The sequence below is a fragment of the Hemitrygon akajei genome, chromosome 6 (genome assembly GCF_048418815.1).
Source record: "Hemitrygon akajei chromosome 6, sHemAka1.3, whole genome shotgun sequence".
Taxonomy (NCBI): Eukaryota; Metazoa; Chordata; class Chondrichthyes; order Myliobatiformes; family Dasyatidae; genus Hemitrygon; species Hemitrygon akajei.
In genome coordinates this window covers 92,745,344-92,765,164 of record NC_133129.1, presented here as the reverse complement: position 1 = coordinate 92,765,164, position 19,821 = coordinate 92,745,344, and the positions used below count along the sequence as shown (strand labels likewise).

At 40.8% G+C, this 19,821-nt stretch overlaps 1 protein-coding gene across 6 annotated transcripts in view; it reads left to right on the top strand.

Moving 5' to 3' along the window:
* Nucleotides 1-19,821, top strand: part of LOC140729277 (GRB10-interacting GYF protein 2-like) — a 149,352-nt gene that overhangs the window by 17,487 nt on the left and 112,044 nt on the right. For all 6 annotated transcript variants that reach the window (XM_073048874.1, XM_073048873.1, XM_073048872.1 and 3 more), the window contains exon 4: nt 10,990-11,071. The gene's annotated coding sequence lies outside the window, so the exon portion shown is untranslated. The remainder of the gene's footprint in view (nt 1-10,989; nt 11,072-19,821) is intronic.

Sequence of the window (19,821 nt, the reverse complement as noted above, 5' to 3'; positions counted from 1 at the left end):
AGATTTTTGTAACAACTGTAATGTGATATGAAAATATCTGATTTCTATTGGTGGCCAAGTCTCAGATACTGCTAATAGTATTGTGGCTTGTCGTCTACATTCAATCATCGACAGAAATGCAAAATTTCAGTTAGGGGTTAGTGAAAGTAGAGATGTAAATTTTTTTCCCATCCCAAGTTCACAGACCCCAGGTTAAGAACCCCTGGTCTAGAGTTTTGTGCTTGTATTTATTGGCTAAAACTCAGACCAGCAGCCTTATAAATTGGGTGGGCAAAAGAATGTCCACCATGAGCGTGTGGTCAACACAAATATCCTAAAGCACTTCAGATAGTGAAATTCCGAAGGTTTAGTTGTTGATGTTACGTTCAACCCTTGGTACAAATAGTAATTTGGATTATTATCAGCTAATAACCATTAGTCCAAGCTGTAGACAGGATAAGTAAGTTTACCTGTAGGTATTGATTGACATCAAATTTTTAAAAAAGAAATTTTGAGTGGTCACTGATGGTATTGGTTTGTGTGGAATTAGTTCAGCTTACTAGTTTCTGTGAAGAATTTTCACTTGAGTAGTGTAACTGGTGTGCAGTTGTACCTCGTGGTTGAAATAGGACTAAGTGAAATGTGCATCAGCTGGTGACCTTTTATGTTTCCTTTTTACTCGTGCTATTTTTATTCTAGTGTGTTTGTTCTTTGTAGCCTTGCCTGTAGCTGAAGCTAAAACATGATCTAAGGTACTTTCAAACTGGTGTTGGTATATTGCTCTAACCGGTGCTGTAAAACTGACTTGCCTCTGCTGAACGTGGTATGGGAATATGTCCTGCCTTTGTTTTGTTGATGTCTTTAAATGAAATCAAAAGTTTACACAGGCCTCATCTGTTTCTTAAAAAAAAGTCTCCTTCCTCCATTCCTCCTACTCTGATTAACTATGACTCTTCCCCTCTATTGTGCTCCCCCCCCCCCCACATTGTTCTGTAATGATTGTTTGTTTCCACAGTTGTTACTTTTTGATTTGTTCATGGGATAGGGGATGGTTATTAAGGCCACAATTTATTGCTTTTAAATTGCTCTGGCATAGGCTTCATGAATGGTCGTTGACCTTGAGTGCAAGGATTTTGATCCAATGATAGCATTGACAACGTATTTCCAAGTCAGGATGCTGTATGCCTTGCACGTGGTGTTGCATTTTCTAGATGCTACATAACTGTATGTAATCTCATTATGCCAAAGGTGAAAAGATGTGATTGTTGGGCAACAGTGTGGATTGCTCGTTAGGGTTAAATTCAGCTCAACTTGAACTTACTTTGGCAATTTACTGTGAGCCTGTTCTCTGCAGTGCTACAAAGGTTTTGAGGAATCCTGAGGTGAGTCACTCATGACAAACCTATTGAATGTTGAAAGACCTCGACAGAGTGGATGTGGAGAGGATGTTTTCTATGGTGGCAAAATCTTAAGACCAGAAGGCGCAAACTCTGTAGAGGGATGTCCATTTAGAATTGAGATGAAAAATGTCTTTGGCCAGAGAGTAGTGAATCTGTGGTATTCTTTGCCACAGGTAGCTATGGAGGCCAAGTCTTAGGGTATATTTAAGGCAGAGGTTGATAGATTCTTGATTGGTCAGGGCATGAAGGGATATAGGGAGAAGGCAGGAGATTGCGGCTGAGGGAGAAAATGAATCAGCCATGATGAAATGGAGGAGACTCCACGGGCCAAATGGCCTAATTCTGCTCCTATATCTTGTGATCGTATGATAATGATACAAGATCAGCTAATTGGTTTAATCAGAGAGGGAAATGTTAGCAGGACATAAGGAGAACTTGCTTTTTTGACCAGTCTTTATTGTCTTGTATGTGAGCAAACAGTTGGACTCTCGGTATGAAGTTTCATCCAAAAGCAGATACAGGTTCAAATTTCATTTCTAAATTCTTGAGTATACAGTATGCCTGAGACAACATCTTGCAGGTGAGAAGCTATGTAAAGGCTGTGCCTTCTTCAGTGGATAGAAACATAGAAAATCTACAGCACATTACAGGTGGCCTACTTTAGTAACTGCCTAGAATTTCCTTTCTGCATAGCCCTCTATTTTTCTAAGCTCCATGTACCTATCTAAGAGTGTCTACTGTATCTGTCTCTACCACCTTCGCTGGCAGTGCATTCCACGCACCCACCACTCTCTTGTGTGGAAAAACCTACTTTTGACACCCACCTTGTACCTACTTCCAAGCTTTTGTGTCATCAGCAAACTAACTTACTCACCCTTCTACTTCCTCATCCAGGTCATTTATAAAAATCACAGAGGAGGGGTCCCAGAACAGATCCTTGTGGAACACCACTGATCACCGTCCTCCATGCAGAATATGAACCATCCACAACCACCCTTTGCCTTCTGTGGTAAAGCCAACTCTGGATCCACAAAGCAATGTCTCATAGGATCCCATACCTCATTACTTTCTGAATAAGCCTCACATGGGGAGCCTTATCAAATGCGTTACTGAAATCCATATGCACTACATCCACTGCTCTATCTTCTTCAATGTGTGTGTGTCTTTGGTGACATAGCAAATTTCTCCAAACTCTTAATGAATTGTAAATGCTTCATGTCACCTTTGTAACTGCATTGAAAAGTTGGGTCCAGGATGATCCTCAGATGTTGACACCCAAAAACTTGAAATTATTCACCCTTTCCACTTCTGATCCCTCTGTGAGGACTGTTGTGTGTTCCCTCGTCTTACCCTTTCTGAAGTCCACAGTAAATTCTTTGAACTTGCTGATACTAATGAAAGGTTGTTGCTGTGACACCTGTCAACCAGCTGAACAAATCACTCCCATATGCCCTCTCTTCACCATCTGAAATTCTGCCAATGATAGTTGTCTTATCAGCAAATTTATAGATGGCATTTGAGCTGTGCCTAGCCACCTGCTGAAAATGCTGAAATCCAGCTGGAAAAAAATACTTCCCCTGTGATTTTGCAGCAGGACCATCAAGTTCTTTCTCCCGTTGTTACAAGAAGAAAAAATATCCATGAATTGCAGCCATCTATTTTGTGTAGAATTTGTTGATCTGCAAGAGGTCTTTCACGTGAATGGCAGGAATGGTATCCACAAGATCTGGTTGGATATTGCTCTCCAGAAAAAGATTTTTTCCTTACTCTAGAAGTTCCATGTGAAATGAAGGCAGAATGAGGATTAAATAATTATATTGTCTTGCGATTATAAGACATAGGTGTTGGTGCATGGCCAAGTGGTTAAGGTGTTCGTCTAGTGATCTGAAGGTTGCTAGTTTGAGCCTTGGCTGAAATTACGTGTGTGTCCTTGAGCAAGGCACTTAACCACACATTGCTCTGCGACAACACCGATACCAAGCTGTATGGGTCCTAATGCCCTTCCCTTGGACAACGTCAGTGGCGTGGAGAGGGGAGACTTGCAGCATGGGCAATTGCTGGTCTTCCATCCAACCTTGCCCAGGGTTGTGCAAATCCATGGTCTATCGAGACTAATGGAGGCCTACACTACACATAAGACATAGGGGCAGAATCTGGCCATTCAGGTAATTGGGTCTGCTCCACAATTCCATCGTGGCTGATTTATTATCCCTCTTAATCTGTAACCTTTGATGCCCTTACTAATCAAGAACCTATCAATCTATGTTAAGTATACTAAATGATTTGGCTGACTGTGACAACAAATTCCGCAGATTAACCAACTTCTGGCAAAAGAAATTCCTCCTCATCTCTTCTAAAGTGCTGTCGTCCTATTTTGAGGCTGTGCCCTGTGGCCCTAGACTCTCACTATTGGAAATGTCTTCTCCAAATCTACTCTGTCCAGGCCTTACAATGTTTAGTAGGTTTAATTGAGATTTCCTTCCTCCTCCTCCACCCCCCCCCCCAATTCTTCTGAACTCCAGTGAGTACAAGCCTAGAGCCATTAAATTCTCCTCCTGTTAACCCTTTCATTCCTTGGATTATTCTCAAGAACTTCCTCTGGACATGCCAGTGCATCCTTAAATATAGAGATTCAAGATTGTTTAATATCATTTCCAGTACACAAGTGTAAAAAGGAGCAAAATAATGTTTCTCTGGATCTGATGTGGCCAAAAAAAACAAATAAGATAAATAACATAATAAAAAGCACAAATATAAATAAATAGCTTATACTGATTGTATGTCCATAAAATGATGCTAGGCACAGGGGTATCTACACGTAAGGTGACTCTGACAGGAAATGATAAAGTAGTGGTGGTGTGGATGTGGAGAGGTAGGATAGTGGGTGGAGCTATTGATCAGCCTTCTGGAGAAACTGACAGTCTGAGTTTGGTGGTCCTGACGTGGATACTATGTAGCCTCCTCCCTGATGGAAGTGGAGCAAATGGTCTGTGTGTAGGTTGGATGGGATCCTTCATGACGTTACTAGTCCTTTTCTGGCACAGTAATGTGCAGTTTCTGTACCAAGCAATGATCAGCATGTTATGCTATTGTGCATCTGTAGAAGGACGTGTGAATAGTCCAACTCTTTTCAGCCTCAAAGTAGAGGTGAGCTTTCCCGGTTGTGTAGAATGTGTTTAGGGGTGTGCACTCCCAGGAGTTTGAAATTGCTCAGTTTCCACTATTGTGCTGTAAATGTAAAGAGGAGTGTGAGTTCTGAAGTCAATAATCATATCCTTTGTCTTATTGACATTGATGTTCTTTGACTGGCATCAGCCTTGAGCTCTTCAATTCCGCTCTGTAGGCTGTCTCATCGTTGTTGGTGATGAGCCATACCACTGTCATGTTATTGGCACACTTAATGAGATTAATCAAGTGTTTGGCTTTGCAATCGTGTGTGAGCAGCAGTGGGTTCAACACACAGCCCTGGAGGGCACCCATATTTAGAATGATGGAGAGGGAGAAGTAGTTGTGCATCATGACTATCTGGTTGGTTAGGAAGTTCAACATCCAGTTGCATGGTGGTACAGTGGTGGTAGAAAGTTTGCAGACCCTTTAGAATTTTCTCTATTTCTGCTTAAGTATAACCTAAAATGTGATCAGATCTTCATGTAAGCCCTAAAATTAGTAAAGAGAACCCAATTAAACAAATAACACAAAAATATATACTTTTTCATTCATTTATTGAGGAAAAATGATCCAGGATGTTTCCAAGATGGCACAACATAATAAGGGCTTAAGTTTGTGGTTGGTTATTCAGCAAAGCCCAACAAGTACAAGTAGTTCCGCTATAAAGTGATTCAGAATCAGGTTTAATATCACCAGCATATACAGGCAGTCCCCGGGTTACGTACGAGTTCCATTCCTGAGACCGTCTTTAAGTCAGATTTGTGCGTAAGTCGGAGCAAGTACATCCGGTATTATTTAGCGTCAGTTTGTCAAAAGTTTGTCTTAGTATATAGTATATATTTTTACCTTTCTATGCATATAAAACACTTAAACATATGTATTCCAATAATTAAACCACTGCATTGGTTAGTAATAATTGTAGCTTTCTTCGGGGCAGGGCCTTCACATGCTCCATTATTCTCACTTTATCCTTTAAAATTGTTCAGATCGTTGACTGATGATTGATGGCGTTTCAACTCTTTACAATCACTTTATTGTTTCCACTTTATTTTCAATCAAGATCAGAAAGGAAACGTGGCGGGTCCCGACCTCTGCTGGCTCCCGAGGTCCGCTGGGTGTTAGGGACCACCACACTGAATTCCCGGGTCCGAAAGTCCACCGCACTGAGACAGGTTAAATGGGACAAGTGGGGGCTGTGCTGGGTTTGGGTACTGTATTTGATCCTCCACAATATTCCACGTGGGAATTTAAGCTGGAGGTGGTAGTGTTTTTTTTTACGAGGTTGAGTTGCGCACTCGACATCAACCCGGCACGGACGGTACAGGAGTCACTGGATCGATATCAACCCGGCACGGGAGTGGTCTGTCACTGGATCGAACTCAGGAACCTCCGTTATCCAGCCCGGCACTGATCTCACTGCGCCACCAGCCGACCGAAACGGGGGAAGGCTGGGTCAGGGTGAATCTTGCTAAGAAAAATTTAAGCCAAATACAAAGTTACACACTCAACACAGTGTCAATGGCAACGACTTAAAATGGCGGACAGCGTCGCGATCTGACTTAAAATGGCGGACAGCATTCTCCTTCCTTGGTTCGTAAGAACGAGTTGTCTGTAAGTCAGACGTTTGTAACTCGGGGACTACCCATATCGTGAAATTTGTCTTTGCAGCAGTACAATGCAATACATAACAATAGAGGAAAAACATGAATTACAGCAAGTAGGTATATATAATAGCTGAAATTCATGTTAGATATACATTGTTAAATAAGTGGTGCAAAAATAGAAATAAAAAAGTAGTGAGGTAGTGTTCATGGGTTCAATGTCCATTCAGAAATTGAATGGCAAAGGGCAAGAAGCTGTTCCTGAATCATTCAGGCTTCTGTACCTCCTTCCTGATGGTGGCAATGAGAAGAGCATGACTTGGATGATGGGGATCCTTAATGATGGATGCTGCCTTTTCGTGGCATTGGTCCTTGAAAATGTCCTGGATGCTGTGATGGAGCTGACTAAGTTTATAACTCTCTGCAGCTTACTTCGATTCTGTGTAGTCGCAACCCCCACCATCACCAGACATTGATGCAGCCAGTTAAGAATGCTCTCCATGGTCTTTCTTTGTAGCTGCATCGATATATTGGGTCCATGTTAGTTCCTCAGCGATACTGACACCCAGGAACTTGACATTGCTGGCTCTCTCCACTTCTGATCCCTCTGAGGACTGGTGTGCGTTCCCTCATCTTACCCATTCTGAAGTCCACAGTCAGTTCTTTTGGTTTTGCTGATGTTGATTGTTGTATTCCTTGGAAACCTTGTGTTGTAGAAAGATACAACCAAACAGGCTATAGTTGCTTTTAGAGTTTAGATTCAAGCTGGTTTACCCAATTGCAATCTTATTTGACCAATGCAGCCAGGATTATGCTAATAGTGTTCCCTATTCATTCGTAATAAAACCAATTTACTTTTTAGAAATGTATTATAGCAGAAGTATCTGAAATTATTTAGAACAGCTATTGTTTTAATGGATTTCCAGAGTAAGTCGCCTCAAACCACAAGTGCAGCTGGTTGGACAATGTGGTGATACAGTGGACACAAATCTAGAGAATCTTTGGCCTTTTCACTTTGGTTTTGTATGAGATGTCAAATCTTGGGGTGTAGAATAAGAACAGTAGGCTATGCATGTGGTATATTCCTCACTACCATGATACCCGTGTTCTGATTTGGGAGTTTGTAACCTTTTGGATGTACAGTAACAAATTGTTACACATGTTGCAAAGCCATTGAATTGGTGCCTGGTGTGTTCATTCAGATAATTTGTGCCAGGTAGCCTCAGTTGATTAGCATTCAATAAGTTCTCAAATTCTGGTTGATTTGTAGTAAAGCATCTTGACATTTTTGCCCTGAACCAACCAAAAGAAAAAGCTTAAAAGCTTAAGTAAAATCACACTTTTCCTCTTGGCTTCTAATGTTGATACTATTTTGAAGATAATAGAGCAGGTTTATTTGCAGTGGGTTAACTTTTAGTTGTGTGGTCATAGTTAAGCTATGGATATAAAATGATATGGTGTTTGGGTTCTTTTTTTTCCTGAACTGCCCATGTGCTTGGGTCAACAAAATATTTAAAATAATTTTCATGACTCATAGAACAGTTCCAAATATGTTAGTAACTTTACCAGAATATGAACAGTTTTTCTGCGGAAGTGTAGGAGGCAGGAAATCTTAGGAAACTGTTTTATCTGAATATTTTTTAATGAAAGATTGAAAGGAATTAGTATTCAATTGAGCTTTGGTACCTTTGTGTATGAATCACCGAGAGTAAATACAGGCAACTCTGCATTACTTTTTGTAGCAGAAATTTGCCCTTGCACCATTCATGAATCACTCCCCAGAAATTTAAGCTGCAGAATAGAATTCACTCTTAGAGAATTTACAGGAGGAAAATGTTATACTTTCATTAATTCTCTTGAAATGATGTGCATGCAGGTGACTTTACTTCAAGTCTTGGAAATTAGTGATATGCTCTGTTTTCTCAGAATGCCACCTCCTTATTGTAGGGATGGGAGGGTTGCCTATATTTCGATTAAGTAAGGAAACAGGACATTGTCTTCCACTGCAAGAAGAATGAGTATAAAAGAGATTGTGTGGTTACATACAGAGAACAAAGACAGCAACTGGAATATTGGGCACCTGGCTGGACTTCTAACTAAGGAAAGATCTCTGTCCCAGTTTGGCACATTGGGTGGCAACCTCGTCGTTTCTGCAGCGTTTGTTTTACGAGGCAGAGTTGTTAGCTCTACACTCAATGCAGCGGGCTGGATTTGAACCCAGGACCTCTCGTTCTGAAGTCTGGTGTAGATGTCACTGTACCACCAGTACAGGCAAAGAAAGATGCCGCTAAGATTCTCCAGGTTCCTTTCTGGGGAGGCAGGTTTATTATGAGAGAATAGACTGGGATTGCCTTGTAATGTTTAGAAGAGTGATATGTGATCACATTGATGAAAGTGGTGGTGTGGTTGTAGTTGCAAAATAAGGAATGGCCTTTGTAGTGTAGAAGCAGGTTCACAGGTTTGGTGAGTGAGACAGAAGACACTGATTATGAATAAGCATATTAATCATTTATTTACAAACAGTAATAGATTCAACCAAGATCTAAGTACAAAACTAAATATTCAACAAACATACTGAGTGAAGACTGCGCATGGGCCTTCTATGTCTGGACCATGCTTTCCCAATGGTTCTTCAGCACTGGTCCCAATCTCAGTGTGATGCACACCCAGGTAACAAAAGGGGAGAGCGAGCCTTCTGCATGTGCTATTCTTGTACCCCAAGGTGTCGGTAACTGGACACCAGTTCAATGGCACACAAGGCAACCATTGGGAAAGAGCTGCTGTATACGTCAAACCGGACACTTGATAACCCACACAATAGAAGTGGCTTTCGACTGACAAGTAAACATTCTCATAACAGCCATTCAGGCAGCAAGGAGAATGTATGTTTGTTCACCCAGACTGAAGATGTGTTAACCAAAAGAGCTATAGAGACTGAATCACTGAATGGATAAATGGCATTCATGGATATTTAAATATTGTAGAATTGAAGGATGTGGCATTAGTGCAAGCAAGTGAAGATGATATAAAAAAATTAGCCTTGATATTACTGAATGGAAAGCAGGCATGCAGGACTCGAAAGCTGGTACTGGATTAACTTGATTTATCAGTGAATATTTCTGTTACTGACTGCTGTTCATGAACAGTGAATTCATGGAAGTACTGGCTTTGGAGTATTTAAGGGATTTCTGTGGTAGCAAAAATAACATGTAGGTTCTTCAACAACACACACAAAATGCTGGTAGAACACAGCAGGCTAGGCAGCATCTATGGGGAGAAGCAATGTCGACATCGCTTCTCCCTATAGATACTGCCTAGCCTGCTGTGTTCTACCAGCATTTTGTGTGTATTGTTGTTTGAATTTCCAGCATCTGCAGATTTCCTCATGTAGGTTCTTCAGGCAGATTTTAATGTTCAGCAATTCAATAAAGGCAATGAATATGATTTCAACGTGTTGAGCTACAGTACATGGAGAGGCTAGTGTCTGTAGATCAACTTAATGTTTAGTATGGGAAATTATCTCATTGCGATATTCTAGGAGGACTTACCATGGTCAATACTTTATAATGTTAGCTATAAGCCGATAGCGCATAGGCTAAGCTACTGTTGAATGGTAGAGCTGACCTGGGTGAAGTAGGGGGCTGAAAGCACTGGAGCTCAATGCTACAAGGTTTACTTTGAATATGATCTTACTGCTAAATTACAAAATGGGCAGGAGGTTTGTCACAAATTTATCAACCAGGAAGAATATCACAGTGGGAGAAAATCTTGTTCAAAATTAATGGTCATTGCATGGGAAATTGCATGTTACATGTGTATTTTTATAAATACAATTATAAAATTATACAATAAATAAAATTGGCACATCATTGAGTAGCTGCGGGCCTACTGGTGATTTTAATTACTTGTGCCATTAGCTCCCAGTCAATCATTGGCCATTCAGTACCTCCCATCTTCATTGTTCTCTGAAGTAGATGGTATGGTTGGAGTTCATCAACACTTCTTCCCACTGTGCAGGGGATTGGCCTATATGGCTTCAGCAACGTCCTGTTGACCAGCCTTAACTGTTTCCACCTCTCATGGTAGGTAGGGATGTAGCGTTGGACTTTGAAAGACACTGATGATATTATGTTCAGCTTTTCTCATCTCTGCTGTATGTGTAGAAGAAATATCCATTTTCCCTATACAGTTTATTACTTTTTGAGATGTTTGTCTTACTGTTTTTGTTAGGGAATTGAACTTGGTAGAATTTTTGTTTGAAATTCAATTTGTTCCAAATATTTCCCAAACTATTCACTACTGGGAATTAAGAGTCAGTGTCAATTTTTAACACCCATGTCTGCCTTTAAAAGTTTTCTACATTTTGTTACGTCATTGGTATTGCCCGACCCATGGTCTCAAGATCCCTGTAGAACAGGGACCCCCTCAGTTATTGGTATGGGTCCTTGGCTTAAAAGAAGTTGGGAGCCCCTGTTCTATGGTATAGAGTAAATAATGGGAGCATTACATTATTTCATGTAATGATTTCAATTGGTTATTCAAGAAAAATCATTTCACTTTTTATAAAGCAAAGAATGCTATGACTTTTGACTGTTCTATCATGTGTTTTCACTTTTGAAAGTCCTGTTGTATATATCCCTTGGATCTTAAAATAGCAGTAATTTATGCATTTTATTAATCTCTTATCCAAAATGTTTATAATTGTTTGCAGCTGAGTTAGCCTTCTCTGTTCCAATGTATTAACCTAGCTGCTTCACATGTTTCATTGCCAACCAACAATCTGCTTATTTGGAATTGCTTATTGTCCTGTTGCCAATATTTTTTTTCTTTCTCCTACCCAGTGATACTGAGACCAATTGTAGTATCCCTATCGCCATCCTAACTGACAAAAAAAAATCCAGCTGAGCCTCTGGGGGAGATTGTGTGAGTATGGATTTAAATTCTTTCCTTTTAGAAAGAGAGAGTTGATTAGCTTTGCCATTGTTCCACAATATTCTTTTTGGCATTGTGTCAGTTACAAATTTCAGTGGAAATCTGCATTTAAGTTGCTTAAACCTTCTGCCATACGGCTCGTTCACTCTTTACGCATGTAGTCTAATTTGACAACCTCCATATATACCGTAGATTCCGGACTACAGAGCGCACCTGATTAAAAGCCGCTGGCTCTAATTTTAGAAAGAAAATCAATTTTTTACTTGTACAGGCCGCACCGGATTTTAGGCCGCACCGGATTTTCGGCCGCAGGTGTCCCACGTTGTAATATGAGATATTTACACAGAAAGATATTACACGTGAGGATTTTTTAACTTTTAATTAAATCCATATGGTAACATAAACAAATACATATTGCAAATGCTTTTTTTCGAACCGTGCCTGTAACGCGGCTACTTTTAAATATACGTTGCGTATACTTTTTTACTGAACAACATTCCAATATCTCCTAACGACTGGTAAAAAATATATATACTGCAGCCTACCAGGAAAAGTTATTGATCGCCTTTAACTTAAAAGCAGCATTTTGGCTCCGCCGCTCGCCCCCGCCGTCCCGTTTATCGCAAACTGGTATCCCACAAGACGCGGCGAAACCGGGTGTGACGTCATAGCATCCCGCGATGTAGTACAGAAAACAAATATAGTTAAAACTCTTCTAACTTTAACTAGAAAATGAATTACTAAGCGAAAATATTATAAACTAAATAACTGCCATAAAGGCAGCACAATGCTTTTCTTCGAGTGTTTTCCATGTTGATGAGGGTGAGTACAAATGACTGATTTACAATAATTTAATTGTGAAAGTGCGCTTGATTTATCGTACAATTTCATTGGACCTCTGTGAACTACTCATCAATTTTATTGGTCTACTGTTACGAGGCAAAATGTTTTTGGCGGCATGAAAAAAAATCATGCATTAGCCGCACCGTATTAAAGGCCGCAGAGTTCAAAGCTGTTCAAAATGTGGGAAAAAAGTAGCGGCTTAAAATCCGGAATCTACAGTAGTTCTCCACCAATTCCTTTATAAGTGATTGGTTTTAGTTTCTTCCCTACCCCCATTCTTCTCTCTGTGTTATTGATAAATCGATTTGTAATCAAATTGAGGTATGTTAGTGCTGAGGGTGTTACTACTGTAATGCTTTCAGTACTTTTCAAACTGCAGGCATTCCTCATACTGAAAATTTACAGATCTTGTAGCTGTGGTGTGTTTGAAGGTGCTGCATCTTTATGCTGAACATGCAGTTGAAGGTATTGACAAGGAAGGAAATGTCTCAGTTTAATTTTCTGAAGAATGCACCATCATCATGATCCTTGAGTAATTGATACGTATGCACATATGCATGTGCATGCATACGCACAAGAAGCTTTTCCTGAATCGTTGAGTGTGTGCTTTCAGGCTCCTGTATTACCTTCCTGATGGTAACAATGAGAAGAGGGCATGTCCTCAGTGAACGGGGTCCTTAATGATTGATGCTTTTTTTTGTGGCATTGCTCCTTGAAGATGTCCTGGCTGCAGGGCAGGCTAGTACCCATGATAGATCTGATTGAGTTTACAAACTTTCTGTGCCATAATATTCAAGGTTTAGAGCCAAGTACTGGAAAGTGAGATTATTGGAGCACCGCCACTAGTAGGTTCCCCTCTATCCTGAATTGGAAATGATCATTGCTGGAACTCTACTCAACAGCAATGTGAAAGTACTTTTGCCAGGGTTTCAGCTCTTTTAAGGGATTGTAATGAATGTTGGCTTCATCAGCCAGGCTTAGTGAATTTAAAAAAAAATTGTCTTATTAATCTTAATTGGCATCATGGTCATGTGTTGAATGGGCTCCTTCTGTTAATGCACAACAAAATGCTCTTGTTTGCAACACAAAGTAGATTCTGATCTCATTGCATAATATATAATGTGCTTGAAGACAGAACTTATGGTGCTTGTCCTTCATATTGGGGAAGGGGTTGGAGATGGGATGTTGTTGGATTATAGGTATCTTTTTAAAGTTGCTGATAATGTGAAGGAACTATTCAGACTGAAAACCCTATTCTTGGAGTTTCTGTGAGGTAAACTTGTGTGAGAGTTGCAAATGGGCATTCGACTTGATGGGCTGAAGCTTGTTCTGATGGTCAGTGATTTTTTAACAGCAGCTTGTGAGTGATTTCTCAATATTTTGGAAGGCTATAAGGAAGCAGAGTGCATTGGAACTAGGAATATGGATCCACTTTGGTTGGAATGCAGTCAAACTTTGTATTCTAGCGTTATGCTGGCATGAAGCCACGAATGATCAGTTGGAGACCATAGGACTGTTTAGCTGCTTGGTGTTCTTGAAATGTGTTGTGTGATAGGCACACATTTGTTATGTCTCCCTGTTCAGGTAACGGAAATTCACACTCCTAGAATTCACAAATCACCAGCCAAAAATTTGAGATGCAGGATAAAATTCAGAATCAATGTTTAATTTTTTTTCTGATCTCTAATTTTTTGATGCACACTCAGATGATGTGACTTTTTGTGTTAAGGAAAATTGCTATATGATGTTTTCTAGGAATCGTTTGCACCCTCCCCCTGGGTAACATGGTGATCACTTTTTTTAAATATAAGAATTAAGTCGAGAAATGTTTGTTAAAATGTTGTAGGTGGGCAGTTTCTCAACCAACCAAACGGTTCAAAAGGATTCAAAGTATATTTGTTATCAAAGTATGTATAAATTATACAATCTTTAGATTTTGTCTGCTTGCAGGGAGCCATTAATGAAGAAACCTGAAAGAAACCAATTTTTAAAAAAAGAGACATACACCCAATGTGCAGAGAAAAACCCAAATCATGCAAACAATAGAAGCAAGCAACAGCATTTTGAACCAAATTGAGTGCAAAGGCTCAAATCCTTGGAGCAGCCAGAGTAGGCCCAAAGCCTTGGTCTCAGTTCCTCATAGAGCAGGGCAAATCGCCGCAAAGCTTGCAGACACGAAGTGCATAGCAGCTGGAGTAGTCTCACAGCCTTAGAGCAGTGGCGAAAGGAGTGACTATCGTGGGAGAGGGAGTGAAATTGACCCGACCCTTAGCTCCAGTCCTGATACCATGTCTTTTCAGTCTTTCTTGGCCAGTCTTAAATTGTCCAAACACCAGGTTGTGTTACGCAATGGGACCTGGGCCCAGCTGAAGTGATGCACTCTGGGCCTAGACTCTGCAACTCAGCCCGAAGCCTTTCTCAACCCCTCCAAATTGGTGCAGCACTTAGAGCGATCCAACCGCATACCCACATTAGGTGAATGGATATCAGAATTCTTCCGAATCACCCACTCTTAACTCCATTGAGGACTAAGGGTTAGCAGAATCATGGGGATAGTATGATAAGAATTGGTCTATCTTCCTTGTACTAATTTAACAATAGATCACGTCATCAATGAGGAACCAATTGTATAGGTGCATTTGAATTGTAACATTGTGTTGGCGGAGACGTGAGGAACATCTCCCCGTGATTTCATGAAATAAAGATGGTATCTAGTTTTGAGGTCTTTGCCTACTTTGTGTGTGTTTGGTGCTAAATTCTCTGAACAGAATCTGCTTTGCATCAGCACGGTTCATCCCTTGAGTCTGCTTTGCCTTCACTCACCTCTTCTTTGTTTGCAGTGATAGTATACCACAATTTACCTCCAAAAAGTGTTGTTAATGTTTTTAGTTGTATTTCTTTTGAACTACTAGTAAGCTGTTGCCCAACTTCCATATTAAATGGGGAGAGCCAGTGTTTGTTGCTGCTCTATTTTGTCTCTGAAATCCATTGAGATTCCAGTGAGAGTGAATGGAGGCTGCCTGTTACCAACATCTATTTCTCAGAGAGAACTATAATTGGTGTATGGGTGAAGTGAGACTCCTCAGACTTCACCTTCTTCCTCAGTGTTCACTTGAGGGTGTGTTTGGTACAAAGTCTGGATTTTGAAAGTGAATTAAGAATGTGTGCTTGACCTTTCACCCTATTGATCTATCCAAAGCTAATGGTAATCTGCTTGATGCAAACCTTTCCTTTGTGTACCTTCCCAAAGTCAGTGAAAAAGGATGTAATGTGTTTCTGGCTATTTGAAGGTGCAGACACAACATTTTGATTTTGTTTTCTTCTTGCTCTTCTCCCTAACTGGTTTGATTGATAACTTACTGTGCCCATGAGTGAAATTTATTGCATGTTAAAGAAATTGCCAGCTTGTTTTTAAGCAGGAGTGAGATATCAGGCTCTCATTTTCTCTTCCTGCTTTTCTTCCCCCAACAAACCAACTCATTGCAGTAACTTTCTCTTTTTCCTGCCCCTCCCTTCCTCCCATTGCCAATCAGACTGAGACCAACAAACCAGCAGAGAGCTCTTTTTAAATGCAAGACTTTCATGTCTTTATCGCCAAGGAGCTGCTACCTGCTGGTTAAGCACTTGATGAGGAGGGGACGTGGGAGGTGGCTTGTACTATTTTTAACTTCCCCTCTGGCTGATGCATCTATTTGACAGGTCTGCTAATGGTTCTGTAACGTGGGTGAATTGTGGGTGTGTTTGAATGGCCAGACCTCAATCCTTTATAAAAAGGAGTTGCTGACTCTAGTTTCATTTTTACATAATCAGTAATTTGTCTACTATGGAAAGTTGTATATACTATACTAAGTTACTTGGCCAGTTGTGTCCTTTGCTTATGCTCTTACTAAATGAGGCAAACAAAGGTCCGTGGCTTTCTGCCAGGCTTGGATAATTTCGCACAGCAACAGATTGCAGAATATCTGCTGATGTCATCTCAGCTTCTAATGCTTGCTATTTTAGTAAGAGCTTTCGGAGCTGTTTCCAAATTCAATTCCCGTGATGAAAAATTGCATGATTTTTAAAGTTCAAAGTAAATCTATTATCAAAATGTGTCTCTGTGTGTGTATGCACACACACACACGCATGCACGCATACAATAAATATTGAGAATATGACATGAAGAATTCTTGAAAGTGAGTCCATTGACCATAAGACATGGGAGCAGAATTATGCTATTTGGCCCATTGAGTCTGCTCCATCCTTCAGTCATGGCTTATCCCTTTTCTTCTCTCCTCAGCCCCACTTTGCGGCCTTCTCCCCATAACCTTTGATGTCGTGGCCAATCAAGAACCTACCAATCTCAACACTAAGTACACCCATTGACTACACAGCTGTTTGTGGTAACAAATTACACAAATTCACCATGCTCTGATTAAAGAAAATTCTCCATGTCTGTTTTAAATGATGCCCCTCTATCCCTCTAGTCCTGAACTCCTCAACCATGGGAAACATCCTTTCTGCATCTACTCTATCCAGGTCTTCAAAAGTTTTGAATGAGATCCCCCCCTCCCCCCATCTTCCTAAATTCCAGCAAGTACAGACCCAGAGCTGTCAAATGCTCCTCATGTGGTAACGACTTTTATTTCTGGAATCATCCTTGTGAGCCTCCTTTGAACCCCCTCCACTGCCAGCACACCTTTTCTTAGATAAGAGCCCAAAACTGCTTGTAATACTCAAGGTGATGCCTCACCAGTGTCTTACAAGGCCTCAGCATCACATCCCTGCTCTGATATTCTAGACTTCTTGAAATATTTGCCTTCCTCACCACCAACTCAATTTGCAAGTTAACCTTTAGGGTGGTCTGCACAAGGACTCTCAAGTCCCTTTCCATCTTAAGATTTTTAGAAAATAGTTTAACATTTATTTCTTCTACCAAGGTGCATGACCGTGCATTTTCCAACATTGTATTTATTTGCCACTATCTTGCCCATTCTCCTAATCTGTTTTAAGGCCATCTGCAGCCTTCCTGTTTCCTCAACACTACCGGCCCCTCCACTATTCTTTGTATCATCTGCAAACTTGGCAACGAAGCCAATCTATTCCATCATCTAAATCATTGATGTACAGCATAAAAAGCAGCAGTCCCAACACCGATCTCTACGGATCGCCACTAGTCATTGGCAGCCAACCAGAAAAGGATCCTTTTATTCCCACTGACTGCCTCCTACCAATCAGCCAATGCTCCAATCATGCTAGTAACTTTACTGTAATACCATGAGCCCTTAACTTGTTATATAGCCTCGTGTGACACCTTGTCAAAGGTCTTCTGAAAATCCAAATGTACAATATCCACAGCATCCCTTTTATCTATCCTACTTGTAATCTCCTTAAAGAATTACAACAGGTTCGTCAGGCAAGTTTTCCCATTAAGGAAACCATGCTGATTTTGTCCTATCTTGCGCTGCAGCACCAAGTACTCTGTAACTTAATCCTTTACAATAGACTTCAACATCTTCCCAACCGCCAAGGACAGGCCAGCTGGTGCCTCACTCCTTCCTTAAAGAGTAGAGTTAAATTTGCAATTTTCCAGTTCTCCGGAACCATGCTGGAGTCTAATGATTCTTGAAAGATCATTACTAATGCCTCCACAATCTCTACTGCTATCTCTTTCAGAACCCTAGGGGCAGTTCATCTGGTCTGCGTGACTTAACGAATCCTTGCGTCCTTCAGCTTTTTGAGCACTTTTTCCCTTGTAATAGAAACTGCGCTCACTTCTCTTGCTGCACACCCTTCACCTTGCACACTGCTGGTGTCTTCCATGGTGAAGGCTGATGCAGAATACTCATTTAGTTCATATGCCATCTCCTTGTTCCCCATTATTATTTCTCCGGCCTCATTTTCTAGCGGTCCTATATCCACTGTCATTCTTTTTATTTTTTGAATACTTGAAAAGGCTTTTTCTATCCACCTTGATATTGTTTGTTAGCTTTCTTAAATATTTCATTGTTTCCCTCCTAATGATTCTTTTGGTTACTTTAGTTGTTATTGTAGGTTTTTAAAAGCTTCCTAAGCCGCTATCTTCCCGTCTAATCTTTGCTTAGTTGTATGCCCTCTCTTTTGCATCAGCTTTGACTTTGCTTGTCAGCCATTGGGTTGTGGGAACAATTCATTGATAGGGCTAGTGAAATTGAGTATAGTTATCCCTTTTGGTTCAAGAGCCTGATGTTTGAGGGCTAGTAACTGTTCCTGAACCTGGTAGTGTGAGTCTTAAGTCTCCTGCACCACTTCCCCAACATCAGCAGCTAGAAGAGCGCATGTTCTGGGTGGTGGGGTCCCAGATGATGGATGCTGCTTTCCTGCGACAGCACTTCATGTAGATGGGCTCGGTGATGGGGAGGGCTTTATCTGTGATGACTGGACTGTATCCACTGTTTTTCATAGGATTTTTCCCTTCAGATATGACACTGTTACGTGTAAAAATTTTCACCTCTTGGCAAGTCTGACTTGGTGGGATGTTTTTTAGGTGGAACCTGTACTACTGGGTTGTAGTTCATACGTGTAGTTCATAACTCTCTGATCTGTTCAGTTCCACAACCACACTCACACTTTTGCTCCCAAACAAATCTCCGGTAGATACACAGCGACTCTAGCTTGGAATCTTGGTGGTTTGGCCTCATGCCAGGTTTGTACTTACGGCATTGCATGGAATGGAATATCTGGCCAAAGGTTTTTCCTCAGTTTTGCAGCAGCCAAGGCTGGAAAAAAATAGTGTGGAGAAAGAAGACTGTGTTTTATGTGCAACACACACATAAAATGCTGGAGGAACTCAGCAGGTCAAGCAGTATTTATGGGAATGAATAGATAGTAGACATTTTGGGCCAAGACAGTTAATCAGGACAAAAAAGGAAAGGGGAAGATGCCAGAATAAAAAAGTGGGGGAGGGGAAGGAGGATAGCTTGAAGGTGCTAGGTGCAGCCAGGTGGGTAGGAAGGTCAAGGGCTAGAGAAGAAGGAATCTGATAGGAGAGGAAAATGGACTCAATGAGAAAGGAAAGGAGGAGGCTACTTCAGGGAGGTAATATGCAGATATTTACGTAGTACCTTTTGTATGAATATGTAGTCACTTAAGGCTGATTTATACTTGTGAATACGGGCTACGTCGTAGCCCTGATTTTTCACTTCTGCGTCGCTCTATGCCGTAGTGAGCATGCGTTGGTGTGCGCCAAAACGCTAGTTGGCGATGGGGTTTCTGTGCCACTGTGTTGAGTTTCTTTGTGAGAGACATGGACAAGGAAATGTGTTTCAAACATTTTTGCATGTCTGCAGGTAGGTTTGATGATTTGGTTCATCTATTTTGCATCAGTGTACAGACATGGCGGAGAAGAAGCGACCAGAAATATATAGGAGGAAATGCGATGCTACCAAGCGGACCAATCACAGTTGTTGCGGTCTGTGTCGCTGCGACGCGAGTTACTTTTCTGGGGAGGTGCACCTCATCCTACGGCATAGGGTACGTGGTACCTACAATGTAGATGTGATGCACAAGTATAAATCAGCCTTTAGACTGTAGGACTTTTAGACAATTCTAAGATAAAATGGCAGACCTGTTTGTGTGGTATGTTATATACTAGTCATAGTCCTGACTTTGCATCAAGCATTTTTGTAACATTCTGTGTGAGCTGGTTTTAATTTCTGTGCATTTTCCCTTGTACACATAACTGTTGGATCATTAACAGCCTTTGACCAGCAATTCTGTATAATTATGTTGCTAAATGAGTTCATCATTTCCTCTTCACATATTTCATCTTGCTACTGGGTGGGTTGATTTAAATTTTTCTCGCATTGGATCTAAATGGTTGTTTCCTTACCTGCATCATTCCTCTGACAATGTGATGTCCCTACTTAAAACCTAACATA